At 39.7% G+C, this 25,464-nt stretch overlaps 1 pseudogene; it reads right to left on the reverse strand.

The window, feature by feature from the left end:
- Positions 1 to 739: 739 nt before the first annotated feature.
- The window catches only part of LOC112393873 (10 kDa heat shock protein, mitochondrial pseudogene), a 42,993-nt pseudogene continuing 18,268 nt past the window's right edge, over positions 740 to 25,464 (reverse strand).

The raw sequence follows: 25,464 nt of genomic DNA on the forward strand, positions 1-25,464 counted from the left end.
ATCTAGCCCATTCATGAGGATTTTTTTTTTTTTTTTTTTTTGCGGTACGCGGGCCACTCGCTGTTGTGGCCTCTCCCGTTGCGGAGCACAGGCTCTGGACGCGCAGGCTCAGCGGCCATGGCTCACGGGCCCAGCCGCTCCACGGCATGTGGGATCTTCCCGGACCGGGGCACGAACCCGCGTCCCCTGCACCGGCAGGCGGACTCTCAACCACTGCGCCACCAGGGAAACCCCATGAAGATTTTTATGTAGAAATATTTTTCTGAAGAAGGCATTACCTGTCATGTTTACTTTCCAAAGAGCCTTAGGCAGGGTCTTTCTGGTCAGCAGAATAATGAGAAAAGCCATTTCTGATTATTTGGACCTGTGTTTTTGTCCTCAGGGCTCAAATTATACCATAGTCCCCCGAAAGCAAAGCAAACGCGGTCAGAGTCTCTCTGCATCCTCCATTCACCTGCTGCCTAGAGCAGGGGTGGTGCTGCCTCTGTTACTCCCTAACAGGTGCAAAAGTTAATTTGCGTATCATTTCTTAAAGCACCCAAGCCTCATTTTTGTTTTTCACTTGTATACGTTTATTTGGAAACGTTTATATCAATACATTGAAACTAAATTTTAGAGACACTGGATGTCATTAGTTTGGATATCATTCGTTTATTTTACACGGAGAAATGTGAACATTATTTACATGATGAAAGATTTCAGAGCTTCAGTGAAATGGGCAGCTTCACGTGATGCCATTTCAATAGTGACATATTTCAGTCGACATATTTCCAAGAATGTCACCATCTCCAAATAAGAAATAATCCTTGTTGTCTAGAACTACTTTGGTGCCTCCATATTCTGGGAGAACTTTATCTCCCACTTTCACACTAACTGGTTGAATCTCTGTACCCTTTCCTTTAGAGCCTGATCCAACAGCTACTACCGTTGTTTGCAATACTTTTCCTTGTGATTTTTCTGGAAGCGTAATACCTCCTTTGGTTACAGTTTTGGCTGCACTTCTTTCAACTAGTACTCAGTCAAAGAGGAGAAGAAACTTTCTAAATGCCTGTCCTGCCAGGATTCTGGCCGCCACAGTTTGCAGTTCGTACTCTGCTCTCACACCACCGCTGAAAGGAGAGACCACCAAGCCTCATTTTAAAAGGGCCTGCCTTCCACTCACCCTCAAAAAAGTGGTTTCCTTGTAAATGTTTGACAGTCAACTCTCTCAACGAAGAAACACTGATTTGTAGCATTTGCCAACTACTGTGGTGTAAATACTCCCACTGTGGTCAATGATTTCAAGCTACCAATGTGACATCTCTGAACGCTGGAGGCGGGTGGGGAGTGATGCTCATGGTCTGGTAGAAAATGGCTCCAGCGCATCACTTGGAGCACAGTGACATTTATATGGACCCCTCCCACTTCCACCCCCCTCATTTTCAGGACACTGTAGAATCTATATCTTAGAACATCCTTCACATACAAAGCAAAAATGTCCAAAGGCCTTGGTGTGTTGGATAAAAGTGAAATTTTAAGCATAGCTGAATTTAGTAAGAAGGCTCACAAGTTAGTTTAACAAAATGTATAGAGGATTATAAACTTACCATTCTTATAGTCCACATCTATACTCATAACTAACAACACAGACCTAATCAATATTACTCTGTTTAAATGTAGCTCGCCGTGAGAAGTGAGATAAGTCAGAGAAAGACAAGTACTAAATGATATCATTTATATGTGGAATCTAAAAAAGTTAAACCTGTAGAAAAACCAGAGAGTATAATGGTCACCAGGGGTTGGTGGGTAAGGCGGGGATAAGAGTGACGACGTTTAAGGGTACAAATCTTGTAAGGACTAGTAAATAAACCCTAGAGAGCTAATGCACAGTATGATGAATCTAGACAATAATATTGCACTGTAATTACATAGCGTGATAAATATGGCTACAATGGCAATTATAGTGCAAGATACAAATATATCAAAGTAACAGCCTGTACACCTTAAACTGACAGAGTGTTACGTGTCAAATTTATTCGATTAAAAAAATGTAGCTGAAAGTGAGATCAACTTTCATTAGCACTTTTTATTCTGGTCCAATGACAACTGTACTCGTTGTCATCGGACAACCGTTGTTCCATAAAAAGGAGCAACATCAAATACATAAATAGCTTGAGAATTTATCTGAATTTCTCACTGACCCATTCTTCCAGGAAAAAGATGTGTGTGCTCCATGAGGCTGAAATAGATGTTGTAAAGGCAAGATAGTCAATCTTAGATGCAATACATAGAGTGTGGGGCTGTAAACTGTAGAATCCAAACTGCCTCTGACAAGCCATAGGATCTTGGGGAAACCTTTAAAACTATTCAGGACTTCACGTTCCTCACCTATACAATTAGGGGTTGGAGTAGGTCAGTATTTTCTAAATTTTAGTCATCCTTACATATGGCCATCACTATTTTTGTCATTTCCATATGCCACCTGCACTATTATTTTGTTAATATTTTTCTTTAATCAACTCACTTTTTGCTTAATTACTGATCCTTTTCCTAAGTAATACCATCTATGAAATCATAGCTTCAATATGCTAGTTATGTTTTCTTCTAATGCACATTGATACACAAACGTAACTGTAACTTCAACCAATGTGTGTGTAATTCCTAAAATTATCTTGTATACCACATGTGGCTGGCATCCTATGGATGAGGTGATCTCTGTGGGTCCCACAGCGTTGCTGGTTTGAGAGCTGTCATAATTTCAGCCACTGTAGTGCTTACTATGGAAATCTCAGGATTGAGTCACATTGCCGTGACACTTGTCAATCAAGAAGACGAGTGAAACTGATGGATCATCTAGCCACATTGTCGTCCAGGTCTTTCATTACAGATGAACGTGGTACGAGACTTCTATTCTGAAATGTATTTACTCCAATACCAATATAACTTTCTCATTCCATCAAGCAGCAGAAAGATCTGATCAAAAATTTAAATGAACGCATTTTGCATATAATATTTTGTCTCTCACTATTAAGCTCGGTAAATAGGTTGAAATCTGCATATAAATCACTTATATTTGCCTAGATGTCTCTATGGGGGTTGCAACGATGGTGCTTTAAATATCATGTGAAATTTTTAAGAGATTGCTGGGTATTGAAAAGCCTATGGAATTATTTTTATAAAAAAATAGGAATTAGAAAGTAGGACTTTCTTTAGAGTTGATGTGGCTTAAATAATTTCAACCAGATGAACAGTTGTCAACAATTTGCATTGAAAATGTAATGAATTATGTTCGTCTGTCTGCTATTATACTAGGAAATTAAGATACCATACATGTTTATAATAGGAAATTTCTCAATTGTCTTTTTAATCCACTATGAAGCTGCACATTTATTTCCACAGGAGGAAAGAAAAACATATTATGTTGCTAAGTAATACCAGTCTTTTCTAGGATTAGAAATCAGTGGATGGTTTGTAGGATTAGTGATTTCTATTCTCAAATGAAAACCAGATGGGCAAAACCGACAGCATAAACAGTTAAGGGAAAAAATTGGCAGAAAAAGTCACATTTGTTAATTACATTTGTCATCACACCTTCTCTTATTTATTGAGATAGTCAGAAACTTGGTTTGAAAGATAAGGTAACTCCTGAGCTCTGGTTTAACTCAATAAAATTTCAGACTGTTTTGTTTGGGAATAATTAGGTAACAATATGATAATCGAGTAATTCTTTTTATTAGAAACAAAATTCTTGCCCACAAAAAAGTTTCAGCAAATGTTTGGCCTGTTGTTCATTTAAATGTGTAATAATCAGTTTATGTATCTATTTATACATAAAAAGTAAGATAAATAAATTTAGTGTATGCCTCCTACTGTAAATGTATATATAATTACTAACCATACATCTTAGTAATATTTGGTGTTTTGGCACAAATGCCAGGAACTAATTTACATCTACTTACGAACTAGAGAGTAGGAACAGTTATGTTAATCACTCAGTATTTTAGAGAACATGATACTGAAGAAATAGTGCACAGTTTAATCTCGGCAATTTGTCTAGCGTCCCAGATTCACTGGCTCGTACAGTCATCCACATTCCGTGATGGTTTACCGTGAGTTGGCTTCTGTGCTCAGCTCTTTGCCAACATTATCCCATTTATTAGCCCCACTTTTCAAAGGAGGAGATTGAGGCTCTGAAGGGCTAAGGTAACGGCCTAGGTTTACCCAGCCAGAATGTGGCAGAGTTGGGTTTGAACAGACACCCCACAGCTGGGCTGTGCTCTCACGTCCCTGCTGCATGCCAAACCCTCGGCTGAGTGCTGGAAACACAACCACGGGTGAGACGTGGGTGCCGAGTTTAAGGAGATTATGCAGCCCTTCACTTAAAACCTCTGAAATTTTGAGTTGGAAGACACCATGGAAATCATCTGGCCAAATTCCCTTTTATCACAGATAAAAAAACCAGTGGCCTAAAGAGGGTAAGTGTCTTATCCTCAGTGCATATTGTAGAAAAGAGTATACATAAAGATAATGAATTGGTTGTTTAAAATGCTGACAATAACATTGCAGTATCTTTGTGGCTTGAATATGTATAAGTTAATACTTTGGCCTATTTTCTCAAACATGTGATAAGAATATGGATGTCAGTGAGTATTATATATGTCGACAAAAAATCAGTCAATCTAAGAAAGAAATGGAAAATTTTATTCGAGCCAAATTTGAGGATTATAACTCGGGAAGAGCATCTCAGAAAGCTCTGAGGAGTCTTCCACCGGTTAGAAATCAAGGCACAGTTATATAAGTTTTTTGAGACAGAGGGCTGTATGTCAAATGACGTATTATTGACAGTTCACATAATCCAGATCTAAGCGTAATCCTGGTGGGTCACGTGACCTCTTACAAGATTAAGGAGGAATGTTATTTTTTAAGGAGTTTTATTGTTGGTGCTGGGACAATGTTGCTCTTTATGGCTGAGCAGGTGTTTCTGCCAACGGGGGAGGTCTGGTCCACGGGTAATGAAGATACACAATGCACAGTGGGGCGAGAGGGAGGCCAAAGAGCAGAGAAGAATTTATGTTTAAATTTGTCTTGTCTTGCCATAAAATATGAATTTTATTTCACATAACTACGGCTAAAATAGAGGTTAAGAACATAAAATGGGGTGGGGTGAGGGATAAATTAGGAGTTTGGGATTAACAGATGTACACACTACTATATAAAAAATAGATAGGGGCTTCCCTGGTGGCACAGTGGTTAAGAATCCACCTGCCAATGCAGGGGACACAGGTTCGAGCCCTGGTCCGGGAAGATCTCACATGCCGCGGAGCAGCTAAGCCCGTGTGCCACAACTAACGAGCCTGCTCTCTAGAGCCCACGAGCCACAACTACTGAGACCGTGTGCCACAACTACTGAAGCCCGTGGACCTAGAGCCCATGCTCCACAACAAGAGAAGCCACCTCAATGAAAAGCCCGCGCAACACAATGAAGAGTAGCCCCCGCTTGCCACAGCTAGAGACAAGCCCACGGGCAGCAATGAAGACCCAAAGCAGCCAAAAATAAATAAATAAATAAATAAAATAAAATGAATTTATATTAAAAAAAGATTAACAGCAAGGACCTACTGTATAGCACAGGGAACTATATTCAATATCTGTAATAACCTATAATGGAAAAGAATCTGAAGAAGAATATACATACTGAATTACTTTGCTATACACCTGATGCTAGCACAACATTGTATTGGGTTGGCCAAAAAGTTCGTTCGGAATTTTCTGTAAGATGTTACAATAAATCAACTGTACTTGTGAAACTGTGCACCTCAGATTGGGATTTGAACCTCCGTGGCAGGACTCGAACCCAACCTAAACTCACAGTCTTCCAACTGAGATCACACACCTGGTTTCAGGATTTAGTGAAGCTCAGGTTCTTGATGTCTCATCGCAGAAAGAGTTCAGTGAGAGACAAAGTGATAGGTAAGAAGTGGATTTATTTAGAGAGAAACACACACTCCACAGACAGAGCAGAGCGTGGGCCAAGTCAGAAGGCAAGAAAGCCACCAGGGTATGGGGTTGTCAGTTTTTATAGGGGTGGGTAATTTCATAGGCTAATGAGTGGGAGGAGTATTCCAGCTACTTTGGGGAAGGGGCGGGGATTTCCAGGAATTGGGCCACGGCCCAGTTTTTGATCCTTATGGTCGGTCTTGGAACTGTCATGGTGCCTGTGGGTGTGTCATTTAGCTTGCTGATGTGTTACAGTGAGTGTATACTGAAGCTCAAGGTCTAGTGGAAGTCGACTTGTCCACCATCTTGAACCCATTTGGTTCTAATCAATTTATGTCATGTCCTTGGGCTATGCCATTCTTTCAGATGTTGTGCCCTGCCCCCTTCTCTCCTGTTTCACTTCGATAAAAATTTTTTTTAAAAAAGAACATAAAATGATTCTGGTTAATTCAATTCAACAACAGAAATTGAGTGCCTATGTGCAGGGCACAGAGACAACTTGCTGGGTAAATAATTATGAACAAGCTGTACAGGGTAGGAGAGACAGATAATTAATATAATTACTATTCAGTGTGATAAGGGGAGGTTCAGGGTGTTATTGACACGTGGCAAGGACACAGAGCCCAGTGAAGGGACATCAGAGTTGGAGAGAGTGTTAGGGAGAGGGCAGGAAGGAGGAAGGTGACCCAGATAGAAGGATGTTCATATGATACGCCCCCTCGAGAGATCGCTGGACCTGTTTAAGGACCTTGTGCCCTATTCCTTCCATTTGCTCCTTGAGGTCTACCTTCCACCCTTTGCCTCCTACTCTCCGAAGGGAGACTGACTTGCAGGGACTACATTGGTGAGCACCAGTGTGCTCTATGGCAGCCAGTTGTGGTTAAGCCAATGGGGAGCTCCAGGAGGAGATACGGATGGAGGAGATTTGGATGAAGGGCCTGAAGTGAGTTCAGGTCCTTGTGGAGGGGTTTCTGGCTGGCTGGTGGTGTCCCGGGACACCTCTCCATTTTCTCTTCCAAGGTCTTGGAACTGCTCCCTCCTTCAGGTGATAACAGCCCTGAGGCGCTGCACTGTCTCTGTGGTTTTCCTACACCCCACCCAACGCTTTGTACACAGTCCCACAGTTAAGCCTTCCTTGAATTATCTTAATTTCATGTGCAGGGATTCCTGAAAGGGAAGAAGCAGGAATGGGGAGTGGTGTTGGTGGGATTAGCCAGCTGGGTGGGGACAGACTCAGGAGAAGGTTTATAATCTAGGTTAACAGAGTTTGGAATGTAGCCCAAGGAGAACCTTGTGGGCACTGTAGGAATTTGGATTGTATTCTTCAAGTGTTGGAAGGGCATTGGAGGATCTACAGCAGGGAAATGACAAGATCTGATTTATGCTTTTCAAAGATCAGTGGACTTTGAGTAAATCAGATTACCCTCCATCATGGAGCGGTGCCGGGGCGGGAGAGCTCATCCAGTTAGTTGAAGGTCTTTTTTCTTTTCTTAATTAACTTGTTTATTAATTTTTATTTCTTTTTGGCTGCATTGGGTCTTCGTTGCTGCACATGGGCTTTCTCTAGTTGTGGTGAGTGGGGGCTACTCTTTGTTGCGGTGTGCAGGCTTCTCATCGCGGTGGCTTCTCTTGTTGCAGAGCCTGGGCTTCAGTAGTTGTGGCTCATGGGCTTAGTTGCTCCGCGGCATGTGGGATCTTCCTGGACCAGGGCTTGAACCCATGTCCCCTGTATTGGCAGGCAGGTTCTTAACCACTGCACCACCAGGGAAGTCCCAGTTGAAGGTCTTAATAGAACAAAGACTGATGGCCCATGAGCAAGAAGGAATTCTGCCAGCAGGTGGCCTTTAGACTTGAGGAGCAACATCAGCTCTTCTCTGGGTCTCCAGACTGGCCTACCCTGCAGATTTTGGACTTACCAAGCATCTATCATCACATGAACTTGTTTCTTAAAATCAATCTCTCTCTCTCTCTCTCTCTCTCAATAAATATATGTATATATCTATATCTATCTATCCTCTATCTATCTATCTATCTATATATATAGAGAGAGAGACACTGGCTATACTATATGATCTATGTGTTTATTATACCCGTTTCTAAGATGTGTGTGTATGCACGGGTGCGCATGCATGCATGCGTATCTCCTGTTGGTTCTGTGTCTCTGGAGAACCCTGAGTAATACAGCAAGTGCCCTTGATTTGGAGGCAGTGGTTTGGATATGGGCTTTGATACCCTGATCACTGTCGGATGAGGCGGCCACACTGTGCACAGAGCACAGGTCCACAAACTGATAGAGCTGCTCCTCCGTTCATGGATCTCAGATCATGCACCTCTAGCAGGTCTTTGAGGCCCCTTTGGGACTCAATTTCCTCCTCTTTAAAATGAGAAAAGTAATATCTTCCCTGCCCAACTCACATGATTTTTGTGCATATCAAATAAGACAATGTATTCAAGCACATTAAAAAATGACCACATATAGACACAACATATTAGGTATTATTTTATTTGGCCTGTAATTCTGCCCCACACATTCTTGAAATTGTGTGTTGGCAGCAGACAGTTTTGAAAGTCAGACAAGCATGTGATACCCATTCAGCGCTTGCACACGCTGTCCTTTCTGTCTGGAGTGGCTCTTCTGCTACCTTAAGTCTTAATTTGGAGCAAGGGGAGGGTGTCGGGTGGAGGTAGAAAGAGGAGTTAAGAATCAGGCAAAGGTTTGGGGCTCAAACACGTGTATGGATACTGATCGCATTAAATGAAATAACAAAATAACTTAGCAAAGTGAAATATTACAAATGAGCTCTCCATCTCAAGGATGCTATCTGACATTAGGGTATGTTACTGAAGGAAGAATATATTTAGGGGGGTGTGTGTGGGGTGACAGCAGGGACAGTGAGATGGAGAGGGTGGGATGATGAGTTTTAAATGGAACCTGTTGCATCTGCAGTGTTTATGGGACATCTAAATGATAATATGCAAGATAACTCAGGTTGGAGATACAGGCTGGAAATAGACACTAAGAAGAGCAGCTGACGTTTCATGTGTTTTTATACCATGTACCAGACACTGTACTAAACATGTTGTATGTATGATCTCATTTAATCATTAAACAGTCCTGTGAGATCAGTCGTTTTATTATACCCATTTCTGAGATTCTACAGCTAAAACATGGTTCATTTGAGATTTAAGCCCAAACAATCTGGCTGGAAGATCTCAGTTTACAGGCAACAAATAAAGCCACAGGGATAAGTGAGTGTGCTTGGGCAGGGTACGCCGTTTAGGCAGCGGGCAGACAGTGGAATTCTAGGGAACAAGAACTTTTACTAGTAAATCATGAGAGATTTCCTTGGAAAAGATGGAAAGGGAGAGTTCCGAAGGAGAAGAGGAAAGCTGTGTAGAAGGTGAGTTAGTGAACTCAGGGGAGGAGCACGTTTCCAGAGATCCTTCACCTTTGCAGGAAGGCCAAGTGAAGCAAGAATGTTACATGAATATTGGAATTAGGAACCAGGGGTGGTGTTGGGAGCATGCAGATATCTTCAAGGGGAGCTTCAGCAGATGGGTCGCTGTGGGAAGGGATTTGGGCTCAGTCATGGGCTTTCAACCAAGCCTGGGTCACCTGGCCTCCCCGCTGTGGAGGGCCACTGACATGGCACACATCATTGATTTCTCTGATAAAGGAATGTTGCTACTCGCTCACTCTATTTTTTTCTTTTCCTTGGCAATTTGTCATTTCGTTTATTTGGTTTTACCACGTTCCCAGCTTCACTGCAATAATGAGACTGTCTTTGCCACAAGTTGCAACTTTGAATGACGCATCTGTTCTTCTTTTTCCTACCTTCAGTAAGTTTCCTCTGACACTAGAGGGAAGATGTGAGAAAGATAAATGTAAGGGTGGAATCGGGAAGTTAAGGCAGCTCTCAATCTGTTTATCTTTGGAAACCATTACACAGAGGAAAAGTTTTTCATTTAGCTCATGGTTGCTGCACACACACAAATATAATGCAAGGTCTTTTTTCCCCACAGATGATCTCTCAGAAAAGAAGCTGTTGCCTTAAGTTAGAATCTTTACAAAGTCACTCATATTACAGAGTGCTGTCTGAGTTGCTTTATTTTCAATAATAAGACCGTTGGGAGAAGACGTTGTTTTAATATTCTTATAGTGGTAAGTTATGGCATCGGTTAAAAAGAAAACTTTAACACAGATTTAGTAATTATTATTATTTTTTTTTTATAAATTTATTTATTCATTTATTTATTTTTGGCTGTGTTGGGTCTTCGTTTCTGTGCGAGGGCTTTCTCCAGTGGCGGCAAGCGGGGGCCACTCTTCATCGGGGTGCGCGGGCCTCTCACTGTCGCGGCCTCTCTTGCTGCGGAGCACAGGCTCCAGACGCGCAGAGCTCAGTATCTGTAGCTCACGGGCCCAGCTGCTCCGTGGCACGTGGGATCTTCCCAGACCAGGGCTCGAACCCGTGTCCCCTGCATTGGCAGGCAGACTCTCAACCACTGCGCCACCAGGGAAGCCCCCAGATTTAGTAATTATTAATAGTAAAATGATCTCTCGATCACGTGTGTTGGAAATTGTTGAGAATAAACCTTTTAAAAACACTTTAAGAAGTGAGATAAGTCAGACAGAGGAAGGTAAATACTGTACGATATCACTTATATGTGGAATCCAAAAAGCCAAATTCATAAAAACAGATTGCAATGGTGGTTACCAGGGACTGGGGCTGGGGAGATAGGAGAGATGTTGTTTAAGGGAACAAACTTGTAACCAGTAGATAAATAAGTTCTGGGGATCTATACACAGCATAGTGATTATAGTTAACAATACTGTGTTATAAACGTCAAAGTTGCTAAGAGACTGGATCTTAATTTTTTCACCGTAAAAATGAAACGATGATCATGTGACATAATAGAGGTGTTAACTAACGCTACAGTTGTAACCATATTGCAATATATAAATGTACCAAATCAAAATATCGTACACCTTAGACTTATACAAAGTTAGATGTCAGTTGTTTCAAGAAAAAAAAAGACAAACAATTTAAGAAGTAATAAAGTAAGTGATTATGGAGTTCACAAATACTAAATGGCTGCTTTTAACTTAGGGTACAATTTCCAAGGTCATTCATTATTATATAGAGATTCCAAAAGTACTGTATCTTAAACAATTTAGAAGGAAACAAAGGTGATGTGTTCTAAAAAACTCTAGAAAACTCAGAAATTGACTCCAGTGATGACAGATATGGTAAAGCATATGAAGACTTTGAATAAAATTGTCGCATGAGAGTTTATAACATGAGACTTTAAATATACATAATTAAAGTAAATATTATGCATAGCTATTTGGCTGTTTCATCTGCATTCCTGAAAGTTTATATTATATTCAAATTGCCAAAAGGCTTTTGTTCCATATTTTCTCATAGAGTGTTGCCTATATACACAATTGCCTTACATTTGGGCACGTGAAGTACTCCATAAGCCACAATGTCAGCAGGGTAGGTATTTTGGGCTCAGTATTGATACATGACTGCCTATAAGCACAGCAAAGAAAGAGCTGGACAACTCAAGTAAAAGATGCAGCTCCTAAAGGCCATCCCAAACACCGCTGTATCCACAGAGCGTTTGAACGTTCAATAACGTGCCTCGTGAATTTGATCAGCGTTGGCAGCGGCCATAGGCTGCATTGCCCTGATGGAATAGCCGAGGTTGGAGAGAGCTATCCCACTTAAAGTCATAGTCCTTTTCCAGGTCAGCCCACAGCCAATGGCTGGTCACCACGGTACAGAGGCCCCACCCCAGTGGCCCAACTCAGAACAACTCTGAATGGCTATCCCAGCTCCAGAGCTCCCGGCGGGGTCGGCTGAGACCCAGCAGTGGCTACACTGCAGCTCAGCTTCTCCTCTTCCCAGTCTACCATCCTTCCCTTCCCCCCACAGGTGTTCCTCTCAAGAGTACTCCCCAAATAAATCTCCTGCATGCTAACTTCTGCCTCAAAAGAAGAGGGAAACCCAACTGCCTAAGTGCTGAAGAAAACAGTGAAAAATATAAATGTGATTTATTTGACCCCACTGAGTACAAGCTTCTTTTTGTCAGGCAACACAAAAAATAGACAGTGAATAGAGATTCTGCTTTTCACATGAAAGCATGTTGGCCATTGCGGGCCGGAAGGGGGGCTGGTACCCATAACATTTTTAAATGAAGGATGAGGCAAAGTTATTTCTTTATGACAGTAATAGTGCCAGTGAAGTCATTTTACATTACCAAGTGGTTTTTCTCACTAATCATTTCACTGCCCATCACCACAATTCTTAAGACAGAGGACCAGACGTTAGACTTTTCTAGAAATACAAACTCAAGTCCAAATGATTTCAGCAGTGTTTGAAGATTTCTCAATTTTACACTTGATTTTTTAAAAAAATTTGTTGAAGACATAAGAAAAAGATACAATATTGGGTATGTTTGTTTTAAACATATCCAACATCTAAATGTTGCAACAACACATAAACAATAACTATGATTTACAAATTGTAAATAAATATATAAAAGTGAGCTCAGCCACATAAGCCATTAGGGACACTAAAATTAAAACCATAATAAGATACCATTACATACACTCCACAATGCCTAAAATAGGAAAAACCAAAAACCCTGACAATACTGAGTGTCAATTAGAACAATAGATCCTCTGAGAAAATACTGGTGGAATATGTGAATTGGTAGAACTACTTTTGGCATCCTCTTGATCCAGTTTTTCTAGGGCTTTATCAAATTTTTTGGACTTTTCAAGAACCCAACTCTGCTGATTTTGTTATATGTTTGTTCTCTATTTCATTAATTTCTCCTCTTATTTATGTTATTTCCCTCCTTCTCCTTTCTTTGGGTCTATTATGCTATTGCCCCCTAACTTCTTGAGAGGTTGCTTAGCTAATTCATTTTTAGCCTTTTTATTTTTTCAAACCTATGCATTTAATGATAAAAATTTTCTCTAAACACTGCTTTAGCTGTATCTTACAAGTTTTGGTATGTTGTATTTTCATTATTATTCACTTCAGAATATTTTCTCTTTTGCATTATGCTTTATTTTTAACCTATGCTAATTAAGAACTATACTCTTTAATTTCCAAATATTTTGGGGATTTCTAGGGTTTTTTTTATTATTATTAACTTCTATTAAATTCAGTTGCAGCCTGAGAAGCTGTGTATGATTTTAATTATTTTAAATCTATGGCTCAACATATGGACAATTTTCTCCATATGGATAATAAATTCTCCATATATGTTTGATAAGAATGTGTATTCTACAGTTGTTGGGTAAAGTGTTCTCTCTCTATGTTAAATTTCTTAGCTCATGCTATTCAATTAATTTATAGTCTTACTGACCTTTTTTGTCTGTTGCTCTATCAGGTTACTGAGTGGAGTATATTAAAATTTTTCATTATGTGTATGGATGTATCTATTTCTCCTTTTAACTCTGTCTTGTAGAGATATATAATTAAATATCTCTCATTATCGCCAGTAATGCTTCTGCTTTAAAGTCTACTTTGACTGATAATAGTACATCAGTTTTCTTCTCATTTTGTTCACATAGTATATATTTTTCTATCTTTTGGCTTTCAACTTATCTGTATCCTTATGCTTAAGATGTGACTAGTGTAAACAGTATGTCATTGTTTCAATCGAGTCTCAAATTTTTTGTCTCTTAACTGAAAAATGTAGTCAATTTACATTTAATGTAATTACCAATGTATCTGGATTTAAATCTACCATCTTACCATTTGTTTTCTATTTGTTCTACATGTTCTATGTTCCCTTTTCTCTCTTCCTTGTGTTATTATTCATTAATTCCATTTTTGTTATTACATTTTCTAGTTCTCTTTACTTGTTATCTATGTATTTTAAACTATTCTTTTTAGTAGTTGCCCAATAGATTACAACATGCATTCCTGGTTTACTTAAAGTAAGATATAACAAAACTACAATGAGTTATCACCTCACACTGGTCAGAATGGCCATCATCAAAAAATCTACAAACAATAAATCCTGGAGAAGCTGTGGAGAAAAGGGAACCCTCTTGCACTGTTGGTGGGAATGTAAATTGATACAGCCACTATGGAGAACAGTATGGAGGTTCCTTAAAAAACTAAAAATAGAACTACCATATGACCCAGCAATCCCACTACTGGGCATATACCCTGAGAAAACCATAATTCAAAAAGAGACATGTACCACAGTGTTCATTGCGGCTCTATTTACAATAGTCAGGACATGGAAGCCACCTAGGTGTCCATCGACAGATGAATGGTTAAAGAAGATGTGGCACATATATACAATGGAATATTACTCAGCCATAAAAAGAAACGAAATTGAGTTCTTTGTGGTGAGGTGGATGGAGCTACAGTCTGTCATACAGAGTGAAGTAAGTCAAAAAGAGAAAAAAAATACCATATGCTAACACATATATTTGGAATCTAAAAAAAAAAAAAAAGGTTCTGAAGAACCTAGGGGCAGGACAGGAATAAAGACGCAGACGTAGAGAATGGACTTGAGGACATGGGGAGGGGGAAGGGTAAGCTGGGATGAAGTGAGAGAGTGGCATTGACATATATACACTACCAAATGTAAAATAGCTAGTGGGAAGTAGCCACATAGCAAAGGGAGATCAGCTCCGTGCTTTGTGACCACCTAGAGGGGCGGGATAGGGAGGGTGGGAGGTATTCGCAAGAGGGAGGGGGTATGGAGATATATGTATACATATAGCTGATTCACTTTGTTATACAGCAGAAACTAACACAACATTGTAAAGCAATTTTACTCCAATAAAGATGTTAAAAAAAGTAAGATATAAATTGTTGCTTTATTTCTTCTTTGATAATACTTGAAACTAAAAATGCATTAAGTCCATTTACCCCTCACATTTTGGGCTGTTATTGTAATGTACCTTAATTGTATCTGTATATTTCAAGCCCCACAGGACATTATAACTATTGCTTCATAGAGTAAATATTTAAATTTATGTACATATTTATCATTCATTCTTTTTCTGCAAATACCATCTAGGATCATAGTTCTTCCTAAAATTTTCTCTTTCACATTTGCAAAAGAGAATGTTTGATGCTAAAAAAATCTCAGTTTTCACTTGCCTAAATATGTTTTTATTTTATCCTCATTTTTGAGAAATATTTTTGCTGGACATAGAATTCTAGGTTGGCAGCTATCTTCTTTCAGTACTTGGAGGATATGATTCCACTGCCTTCTGGATTCATTGCTTCTGTTGAGAAGTCAGCTGTAAGTCCTACAGTATCACTTCTTTGAAGCTCATATATAATTTTTCTTCTGGAGGCATCTAAGGTTATCTCTTTGTCTTTGTATTTTAGCAGCTTTACTATCAAGCATATGTATATACATGCTGCTTGGGTATTCATAGCACTTCTTGAATCTATGAGACCACTAATATCTCTGCTTACTTTCTCATTTTCTCAGCCACACTCCACTCCAAATACCAGGCTTACCTCTTTGGGTTTTCCCTTATTCAAATCTTGATCCTACAAATTATCTCTGCTTTGATATTTCTATGATATCTTTAGAGTTTTTTTGTGTGTGTTTGTGTGTGTGTGTGTGTGTGTGTGTGTGTGTGTGTGTGTGTGTGGGTTTGTCTGTGTTTAATATTTGCTTCAGCTTTTCTAATTTTTCTCAGAAGGAGCATTGGTATAAACACCTCATTAGTCACTCTAAAAGTTTTAATTAATCTTTTAAAAAACAATTTGCCTACATTTGAATATCCACATGTGTTCTAAATGGCCATAAAGTTGTTTGCAGATATCAACATTCAGAGAAACATTTAGGTAGATGGTTTGATAGGGAACAAAGTAAGGACAGTAAGGGATTGATTTGGAGCACACTTTAAGAATTTTAAATTGTTTAAAGTGTTTGAGTTAGTAAAGTGCTCTAGATGATGGTAAAGTGTAGTACAATCATGAGTGTGGGGGTATAAATCTTTGGAGTTGAGGTGTAAAAGAAGAGTGAGGTAAGCATTTTAGACAGGTTACCCTCTTGGAAACCAAGAACCCCTAAAATGACTGTGGTACCTGTGATGGAGGGACTGAATTGTCTTTGATTAATCTGGGGAATCATATTGATTATTTCATAAACTCCTTCCCTGTTTGTGAAGTGCCTCTACCATGCAAACCTCTGGACCAGTAGATGCCAGGCATGAGGGGTGGTAAAATGCTACAAATTGGATGGCACGAGGTTCAAAGAGGAAGCAAAGCCCAGATGAAGGTAGAGAAGTAATGACTTGGCTGCCACAATGAGAAGCTGAGGGAATATCAAGCCCTCTTGCACTCACACCACCCCCAGCTCCTGGCCTATTTCCATGTCAATCCTGTGAGAATGAACAGCTGCTTAAGAGTCCTATAAAGAACACCCATGTCCTCGAGGGAGAGCAGATTTCAGTTATAATTAGGAAGTGGAGGGAATATTTTGTGAAGTGATGGAATATGTTAGGAAATTTGCTTAGCATTTTATAGGGATTCCAGGGGATAAAGTGGAGAGTTTGGGAGAGAGAAGAGCGCCCATAAAAAACACTTCCATGCCATTTGAAGAGCATGATGGTGAAGTTAGGGCTGAGATATTCTAGCAATCAGTACTGAGACCAGTGATGTTTACTCATGACAGTGGGAGAGTAAACTGAAAAGTGGTTGCTGACAACACAGCATCCTTCAGATATCTTAGAGCCAAAGAGATCTACAGATGGTCCTAACTCAATTAGGAAATGATTAACACAATAACAGGCATAGTTTTTATAAATTATGTACATAGATAAGAATAACTGAGAGTGTAATGATTTACTTATTCAACTTAAATTGCTATAAGATAACCCATTAAAGAAAAAGCATCATAGCTTTTGACATGGTGCAACACTATTGTGTTATATGATATATATATTGAAGGCAAGTAATAGACTGAGCTAAAAAGAGCAACAGTATTAAAATCATTCTGGATCCCATCAGACAAATAGATGACATTCCCATCTCTAGAAAGTAACACATAGGAAAAACAAGAAAGAACAAGACAACAAAGAGACTGTGGTAACATTAAGAGAGGGAAAGTTTCCAAAAACTATTGTGAAAAGAAAATGTAGCCTCGAGCAAGAGGCATGTTTGGAAAAAGTGATCATTTTTTAGGAAGTTGCTAGTGCATGGGATCCTCTTCAAGTAGACGTTCTCCAGCTTGGGACCATCAATTTGCCTTTGAGATGCCAAAGGCGAAAATGGCATTTCTAGAACAAATGTGATACATGAATACAGAAAAATAAAAAGTGTAAGGCATTGTTACATTTTCCCCCCATCTTTGTATACGGTCAAATTGGTAATTTTCATGGCAGTCTGTTCATGGTGGAGAGTGGGCACGGGCAAAGCATATAAAGGCTTTCGAGATAACATTTTGCAACCAGCATATTCTTTGACTTGCTTTTTTCAGACATGCTTTAGTTTTTCTTCCTTGGATTTTTTTCTCTGTGTAAGTTATCTTTAAATAATAACATGCGTTTTCTTACTAGTATGCACTGCTTGTAATGACGTCAGTGAAATATGCAGGTCATCTGGAGCACAGAACTGTTTTGTGATTTACATCATTACAAGATATGTCCCATTAAGATGATGCACAAGCTGAACTGGAGTTAATGAACCTGCATTCTTGCAGGATAATTCAAACTTTAAGGGTGATATTAAATAAAATAAGAAAGGTAGGAAAAATCAGGTTCACTGTACACCAGAGATCATGATCTTTATCCTCTCAGTTCATTAAAGCATATCTATTGCTCACGTTACTCTCAGACCATTATTAGAGTGGTTGTAGAGCATGTATACGTATGTAATTAAGTACTCCTCTGCGTCCGTAAAAGAACTGCACGTGTTTCCACAGGGAATGCATGGGGAATTTGATTCAGAAGCCTGTAAGAGAGTGTAAGTACCTTTAACCTTTATGGAATGCTGCATGGAATTGTGTGGAATATTCCCACTTAGTATTCAAAACAAGGGTGGAAACACTATAGCCCATGGCCAAATCCAGCCCACTGCTTGTTTTGTAAATAAAGTTTTATTGGAACACAGCCACTCCTATCTGTTACAAATTGTCTGTTTTAGCCCTGTAACAGTAGAACTGGGTAGGTGCCACAGAGACTGCATGGCCCAGAAAGCCTAGAATATTTACTACCTGGCTCTTTAAAGAAAAAGTTCGCCAAGTCTTGACCTACCTGTTTTTTGTTACCTACCTGTTGACCATATACGTCATCACAAAATGAGTAAAAACCTCTCTTAATCAAATATTATTTGAGAGCAGAATATTTAAATGGTATATAGTGTCAAGGTCCTAGGATCCCCTTGACCTACTTAGGAATATCAGTCTTTTTAAAAAGCCTATACATGGTATCTTAAACTCTCCTGTTGTCAAGAAATCAAATAAATAAATAAATAAAAACAATAGCCACCAGTTTCGTAAACCCTCCTGAAATACAATGTCTCGTGTTCCCCTTCTGGCTCTGTGGCAGCTGTTAACTATCAAATACTATTTCTAGAACTGTGCTGACATCAGTCGACAATCATACACAAAGCTGTTTGGCAGGACATACACCGAGCAAGTTGAGGCTGTTAAAATGAAACGGCTCTGTTAAAATTAACCCTATTCACATGGCAGGGAAAATACCTAAGTCTGCCAAATCAAACCCTTCCTATATCAGTGGGGAAGAACCATTTGCCAACCTCGAAAAAGGTAATTTAGACACAGGAGAGCAAAAAAACAAAGAAGAAAAACCCTCCAAAATTAAAATGATAAAAATGTGCTTGACAGCAAAAGTACTTCCAAATGTATGAAATTGAATCCAAAACTGAGCCTGCAACAAATTTAACTGACAAGAAAATCTGCATAATGGACTTGGTTTTATTATTAATGCTAATATGGGTACTCTTTTGTTCTATTGTGCTGATGGCAAGAAGATAAATGCCCACCGAAGGCACTAAAATATCTCCACTGTTGAAATACTGACTGTAGTTAGAATGCAAACACTTATTCTTCACTTGTAACAGACAAAAACTTTTTTAAAGGAAGTGCTACTATAGAAGCCATTTCAGAATCAGGTACAGCCTTGAAATAGAATTTCTTAAAATAACTAAATGCAACATTTTAAAAAAAACCACTTTCTTTGTGAAATTTAACATTATGTAGATACAATTTTATCAAAATGGTAAATACATTCCTTACATGATTTTTAATTAGCACCTCTTTAAAATGAATAATTAGTCTTACATGGTCCTTATAATTCATGGTTGACGTTTACCTTCAGGGCAACCAATCAAATACTGTTGTGATATCACTTATATGTGGAAACTAAAAAATAATACAAAAGAATGTGTATGCAAAACAGAAACAGACTCACAGATATAGAAAACAAATTAGTGGTTACCTGAAGGGAAGGGTGAGGGGAGAGGCAAGGGAGGGGTACAGGATTAAGAGATAAAAACTACTACATATAAAATAGATAAGCAACAAAGATAGATTGTATAGCACAGGGAATTATAGCCATTATCTGGTAATAACTTTTAATGGAGTATAAGCTGTAAAAAAACTAAATCACTATGCTGTACACCTGAAACTAATATAATATTGTAAATCGACAATACTTCAATTAAAAAAGAGAAACCAAATGGTGTAAATGCTTTTTTTCTGCCAGCGCACCTCTCCCTGAAAATCAATATTTAAAGTCCTCTCCTCCTCCGAAACCCAAGTCACCTGGGGGATGGGCAGCAGCTAGACAGGGCTTGCAAGAGGAGGGGACTGTGCCCAAGAATGTTTGCAGTTGGAGGGGCCAAGGGTCTGGAAGCCAGGGAGCTCAGGCCAAGGCTGGACTGTGTCAAGCCAGTAAACCAGTAAATCTGAGATGGAGCAATTGGGTTTCGAAGATCAAGACTAGCAGAAGGTCAGAAACTCTTGGAGGTTAGTAACAGCAAGGAAACAGAATCTAGGGATGTCAGCTCTTAAGGTAACATCTATTTGTGTTCGCTTTTATGGGTCTTGTTTATGCTGCTTCCCAGTTGCAGGCAGAGTAGTGGTTACAGCTACTTTGAGGGTGAAATTACTGTGGATAAACCTTGATCCTGGTTGCAGCCAGTCTTTAATTACAAGCAGGCTGTTACAGACCTCGGTGATGTAGAGATTATTTAAATAGAGTTACACCTGTGGGCCAAGCCTGTGCTAATCATTCTAAATTCTCCCGCCACTTGCCTTCTCTATTTATTAATGTATTTAAGCTTTTCCCACTTTCTAGGTCAGTTCTGTCTGTGGTACACAGAATTTTAAGATGGCCCTGAAGGTTCCCCCATGCCCTGGCATATACACCCTATATAATCACCTCCACTTGAATGTGTGTAAACCAGTGAGTATGATATGTTATCCCTCCTTTGATTAGGTTACTCTTCAGTTGACTGAGTTAGTCAAAAGGGAAATTATCAGAGAAGAAACAATATCCTGCTGGCCTCAAGGATAAAAACCAAACTGCCATGTTATGAGATGAGGGGGACACAAGGTAAGGACCTCAAGGTGGCCGCTAGGAGCTGCAAGCAGCCCCTTGGCTATGTGGATACAACAAAATGAATTCCAACAACAAGGGCGCTTGGAAGAAGATCCCAAGCCTCAGAGGAGACCCTAGGCTACAGGCTGATTGCAGCCTGGTGAGACCCTGCAGAGAGGACCCACATAAGCTGTACCTGGATTCCTGACTTATGGAATCTGAAATAATAAATTTGTGCTGTTTTAAGCCACTCAGTTTATGGTAATTTGTTACACAGTAAAAAGAAACTAAGACCCTGTCCAGTAGAATTTTCCATCATAATGGAAATGTTCTATATTTGTGCAGCTGATATGGTAGCCACTAGCCACATGGGCTACTGGGCATTTGAAATGAGGCTAGTACATGTGAGGAAGTGAATTTTCATTACTTTGAACTTAAGTTGCCATATGTGGCTAGTGGCTACCCTAAGGGACCGTGCAGTTCTAGATTAATAATAATGAAGACAGCAATCCTTTGATTTTAATGTTCTTGATTACCAATAGCTCTCCTCTGAGCCCAATTTTTGAAATTTAATCTGAAATTCTCTAAAAAGACTGTATGAGGAACCATGCATAATCTAGCCCCTGCTCCCCATCTTCAGCTCATCCTTTTCTCTAAACCTTCTTCCAATCATCTGAGTGACCAAGTTCTTTCTCCCCTGAAGCCTCCCGTCTGTAAGAACATTCTTACTTTCATTCTTCATCTGTCTAATACCTACTTAATATTTAGGTCTCAGTCCAAATGTCACTGTCTGGGAGAGAATTCTCTGATGCCGTGCATCAGTTAGCTATTTCTAACAATAGCTGTGTAACAAGCCAAAACTCAGTGGCTCAAAAAATAATCACTTATTATTGTAGTTCATGCACCTATAGGTCCACTGGGTCATCTGATGTAAGGTGGGATCACACATGAGCCTGTGGGATGGCTGGAGGCTTCGCTTTAAGCCAGGATTGACTGGAGCACATTAGGAGGGTCAGGGTGCTTTGAGTGTCTGTCCTCCTTCTGGAACCAGCAGGCTAATCTGGGTATAGTCTTCTCACAGCAATGATAGAAGTACAATAGGCAAATATAAATACGGGTGAACTCTTGAGACTTAGACTCAAGACTGGCACAACATCATTTTTGCCTCCTTCTCTTGGTCAAACCAAATTCCAAGGCCAAAGCCAGAATTAAAGGTGAGAAGTGCACTCCACCCCTTATGTGGGAGAGGCTGGAACAATCACATGACAAAAGGCTTGGATACAGGAAAGGAAGAAGAATTGGGGGTCAATGATGACATCTTCCATATTTGCTTCATTTAAATTAGATTCTTCACTCTTTTTTTTTTTTTTTTTTTGGCTGCGTCGGGTCTTTGTTGCTGTGCACAGGCTTTCTCTAGTTGTGGCGAGTGGGGGCTACTCTTTGTTGCGGTGCACGGGCTTCTCATTGCAGTGGCTTCTCTTGTTGCGGAGCACAGGCTTTAGGCGCACGGGCTTCATTAGTTGTGGCATGCAAGCTTCAGTAGTTGTGGCTCGCGGGCTCTAGAGCGCAGGCTCAGTAGTTGTGGCACACAGGCTTAGTTGCGCTGTGGCATGTGGGATCTTCCCAGACCAGGGATAGAACCATGTCTCCTGCATTGGCAGGCAGATTCTTAACCACTGTGCCACCAGGGAAGTCCAGATTCTTCATTCTTAATGTCTCAGGAAAGACTTTTCTTTCAAGGCACCTGTACTTGGTAATTGTTTACTTATTTGTGAGATCACTTGTTTACTGACAGTCTCCCTCATAACGCTGTGAGCCCAATGAGGTCAGGAATCATATTTATTTTATTTGCTGTAATGTCACCAGAACCTGTGACACTCAATTATTTAATTGAATAAAAATGAACAGAATATCTGAAAAACATTTTAAAAGCTGAATATGTTCTGATAAGCAGGATCTGATAACAGATAGTTAAAGGTTGAGCAAACTTTGGTAGCTGTTATCAGAGCATGAGGAGGTATCTGTTGTCATATTAAATCATGAAAATCAAAAGAAGTAATTGAATAATAGGAGAATGTGTGTGTATGTCTGTATGTATACATATAAAATTTGTATGTATGTGTATGCATATATAAGGGCAATAGAGTTAGAAGAAGGAGAGAAGGAGGGAAGGAAAAAAGGAAGGAAGGAAGGAGTAATTGACAGGTTAAAGCAGTCGCTGACCAGATATATCTACCCTTGGAAGAGTAACACAAAAATCCCCTAATCATCAATGAGTAATCAACCAGAATATACATCATGTAGGAGCTCATAATAGAACAATAGACTCCGTGTATATAATATTGTTTACATTTGAAGATGCTGATTTTCAGTTCTCCAGGTATCCTTCCACAGGCAATTGTACCACAAATAGTCTTTAGACCCAGTACGCATATAGTTCACTGTTTATAAGCAGCCATATCAGATGTTCTTATAGACCCTATTTTTTCTCTTTACTTCACGGACTATAGAGAATCTCAAACATTTTAAAAGTTCCTTCGTCTCTTATTGCCATCCTCCAATTAGTCTGTTACTTGGGAATTCTCAGCTGTGTTTGTAAAAGATACATAGAAAAGATCACTGAAATAGAGTTTCCCTCTCTCTGATGCTGCATTGCTGGGAGGAATGTGGAACCATCTTTGATTTTCACTGAATCATACAGAGTTTCAGAGACAAACACAAGTTTTTGGTTTGGTGTCAGTCTAGTTGGTCCTAGATTCTAATAAAGATTTCAGATGTTTCTTCACTCTATTTGCATGCATGACGTATACATGTCCTCTTTAATCAGGATCACAAATAGCTACAGGGTGCTAACAACATATTACTTTCTTTGCTGCAAGCAGCATCTTGAACTCTGAGTCACTGACAACAGTCTAATCCTACTGACGCTAGCCGGCAGGGTGCAGGGTTTCTAAACGTCTTAGAGAAACAGTGTGTTTTTAAAGTTGTGCGTTTGCTATTTATACTGATTTAAAAGCCCGCATAAATACTTATTGAGCACCTACTATCTTCTGGTGCTGGAAGCTCTAAGCTGTATGACCAGATCCCCTCTTCATGGGGCACCCAATCTAGTGGGCGAAGCAGATATGTGTAAGCAAATGGTTGCAAAGAGATGCAATGCTCAGCAAAAGTGCGATGCTCAGTAAGATGCTCGGCACAGTCAGTGGGAACTTGAAAGAGAAATTGATATTTTCCTGGAGGGCACTCTAAGAGAGAGGTGATGCTTGAGCTTAGGATGAGTTGGAATTTGACAAGTGGGTAAAGGGTGAAGGGCAGACTAGGCAGGAGACGATATTTGAGAGATGTCAGGGTCCAGGAAGTGGAGGACCTGCTTTGGTCTGGGTTTTACACTTAGGGCTGTGGTTCTCGAGATGTGGTCTCAGACCACCACCATCACCATCACCTGGAAACTTCTTAGAAATGCAAATCGTTAGTCCTGGCCTCAGACTTACTGAGTCAGAAACTCTGGGAATGGCACTCCGTGATGATCTGCATTTTAAGGGGTCCTCCAAATGAGTCTAATGTGTGCTCAAGATTGAGAACCACTGCTCTTGGTGATGAGGGGCCATGCATATGTTTGAGTGGGGAAGTGGCTGGATCAGATCTAGATTTTTAGGAAGGTATCTCTGGCCATGATGTGCAGGATGGATTTGAACTGGGAGAGGGAGTGGAGGTGAGTAAAAGCAGCGAGACCAGTTAAGGAGCTATTGAGGGCATCAGTGAGATCCGTGATAAGGAATCCAAAGGGAGAACCTTGCTTTTGTTCTCAGTAAGGTGCAGAGACTTTAAAGGTGTATAGGTTATCGAGACGCTTCGCATCTCATTATCTAAATCAGTGGCAGAGGAGCCCTGAGGCTACTGAAGAATTACTACACGGGGCTTATGAATCCATGTACCTGCCTAGACTAAGTAAATCATGGAGCTCGTGCATATGAATGAAGAGACACATTCATTTAAAATAACTTCCAAGTTCTTACTAACTTTTTTGTTATTACGTATGTTTGCATCAGATACTAAAATATGGCTAGCATTCTATAGGGGATCCCAGTGATTTTGGAAATATTATAGAGAGTCCTCATAGTTGAAAAAGTTCACAACGCCAGACCTAGATAGGGTGTCTTGAGTGCTCTTCTACTATAATTATTGGCCATGGAGGCCTGGTACAGCATTTGAAGTTCACCCAGACATGGAAATCTTAATATAGATTTGCTCCTCCGATATTTCTTTCTCTTTATGGGGTTGAGTCTGTAAGCCTGGCACTCAAAAGACTGTTTAGTTCCTCTTAGTGCTTTGCATACGATTAGGGTACTGGTCTCCATGTAAGTGATGATTCTTACATTAGAGCTTTGCAGTCTAAAAAACCCAAATCTCCCAAAGGTATGATTAGTCAAAAGATTAATTTATTTCATAACCTAATTATAATTTCTTTTTACAGAGAATATATCTCTTTATTAAAACAAATAATAAACATTAAAAAAAGCAAGCAAGATAGCCCCACAGAGCAAATTACTATGAAAAAATACATACCTAAGTACATTTGCTACATTTCTCATCCATCCTTGCATCTTATCAGCCACTGTTAATCTCTGTTTTATTCTTAAAGCTCTGTAGAAAACTTCTTTTTCAGTCATTGGAATCTTTATACTTCCAATCAAAGCTGCTGGCTGTTCTGTCTGACTAGCACCATAGCTGTCATCAAAGCTCCTGGCTCTCAGAATCAGAATCTAGGATGGGATCTGCTTGTAGGTCTGGTAGGATTCATTAAAGAAATGGACTTTTCCGTTCAGGTGGCCCCTCTGCTCTCACCCACCAACTGTGAGTTTAAGACCATCAGGTCCATCTCACATTTTATTAAAAATCTAAAAGACTCACCCTCAACTTCT

The sequence above is a fragment of the Neophocaena asiaeorientalis genome, unplaced genomic scaffold (genome assembly GCF_003031525.2).
Source record: "Neophocaena asiaeorientalis asiaeorientalis breed wild unplaced genomic scaffold, Neophocaena_asiaeorientalis_V1.1 scaffold152, whole genome shotgun sequence".
NCBI classification, from domain to species: domain Eukaryota; kingdom Metazoa; phylum Chordata; class Mammalia; order Artiodactyla; family Phocoenidae; genus Neophocaena; species Neophocaena asiaeorientalis.